The 1,023-nt window shown below is 69.2% G+C and overlaps 1 long non-coding RNA gene across 1 annotated transcript; it reads left to right on the plus strand.

Moving 5' to 3' along the window:
* The first annotated feature begins 61 nt into the window (after positions 1-61).
* On the plus strand, positions 62-741 carry LOC116834015 (uncharacterized). The gene is made up of 2 exons (XR_004375848.2): positions 62-253; positions 536-741. It is a non-coding gene; the product is annotated as an uncharacterized LOC116834015 (long non-coding RNA).
* Positions 742-1,023: the final 282 nt, after the last annotated feature.

A 1,023-nucleotide genomic window follows, 5' to 3' on the forward strand; every position in this document is an offset into this window, starting at 1 on the left:
CAGGGAGAAGGGGGAGGGTGGAGATGGGGGGCAGTCTATGGGGAGGGGGGTGAGTGTTTCCAGTGGGGGGCTTGGATGGGGATAGCCAGTCTCTGAAGTTTGGGGGGCATGTAGGGGGCCCACATTCTCCTGGCCCTGCTCCCCAAGCCCGGGGCAGGGGCTCCATCTCACTGGGTTTGTTGTCCCCCCCACAGGAGAAGCTGCTGTGTCAGGAGTTGGGGGCCTCAGGGTCAAGGGGGCGACTCCCCCCTAGGTGAGGAGCCCCAGCAGCCACGGAAGGGGCCGGGGGTTCCTGGGGGGGGATGAGTGGGACCAGGGCTCTGGAGCTGGGGGCGGCAGGACCTGGGAGGGCTCTGGGGGGAAGAGGTCTTTGGGGAGCACAGGGGGAGGGGTCTGTGGGGGGAGAGGACATGGGGCAGGGCGAGGGCGGTGTCTGGGGGGTAGGGGGGCAGGCCAGGGGAATGTCTGTGTGTCTGGGGGGGTGCTTGGGGGCTCCCCCAGGCCCCCCATCTCATGCTGCCCCCCGTCTCCCCAGGCTGCGGCTGGCCGGGCTGCTCTTCTGGGGCCTGGCCAAGGGCCTGTTCCTGGCCCTGCTGGGCACCCTGGTGCTGTGCCCCGTCCGCGTCCTGCTGTCGCGCCAGCCACACCCTCCGCCTGCCGGGCCCCAGCTCTGCGACTGCCTGTGCCCCAAGGAGACGCTGCCCCCCTGAGCCACGCGGGGCTAATAAACAAATAACCACAGGGACCGCGTCTGGGGTCATTCCCCCCCAGCCCCCTGGATCAGACCCGTGGACCATCCAGCCAGGGACCCCCCAGCCCCCAGATCAGAGTCATGGGCCATCCAGCCTGGGACCCCCCAGCCCCCCAGATCAGACCCATAGGCCAGCCTGGGACCCCCCAGATCAGAGCCATGGGCCATCCAGCCTGGGATCCCCCAGCCCCCAGATCAGACCCATGGGTCATCCAGACTGAGACCCTCCAGCCCCCCGGATCAGACCCAGGAGCTAGCCTGCGACCCCCCCA

Source organism: Chelonoidis abingdonii, unplaced genomic scaffold, assembly GCF_003597395.2.
Source record: "Chelonoidis abingdonii isolate Lonesome George unplaced genomic scaffold, CheloAbing_2.0 scaffold0773, whole genome shotgun sequence".
Lineage (NCBI taxonomy): Eukaryota > Metazoa > Chordata > Testudines > Testudinidae > Chelonoidis > Chelonoidis abingdonii.